Genomic DNA, 372 nt, shown 5'->3' with positions numbered 1-372 from the left:
CTGGCATGTTTCGGCATCATCCAAACAAGACATAATAATAATGTGAAAATAGACATAAAAAGGAAGTTGAATCAGATTAAAGTTTTGGTCAAATGAGTAGAAGAAATTATACCACATACATGATATGACAATGTATGATTATTAATGCCTATATCATTTTAATTATTGTGCAATTGCACCACATTATGTGTAATATATTATTGTGAAACAATTATTTTATGTGTAGGCAGGTGACTAGGCAATTGTTGCACAGGTGGAAATTGAAAAGGGGTGGAGTGAAAATACTAGGAAGAGGCGGAGAGAGCACTGTGGACAGGAAGCCCAAAAAAACACTGAATGCTGTTTCTAAAGTTTTTTGAGACACCAGTTGAA

This window comes from Salmo salar, chromosome 18 (assembly GCF_965601325.2).
Source record: "Salmo salar chromosome 18, fSalSal1, whole genome shotgun sequence".
In the NCBI taxonomy this organism is placed as follows: domain Eukaryota; kingdom Metazoa; phylum Chordata; class Actinopteri; order Salmoniformes; family Salmonidae; genus Salmo; species Salmo salar.
The sequence above is the reverse complement of the archived record's forward strand: the minus strand, read 5'-3'. Positions refer to the sequence as shown.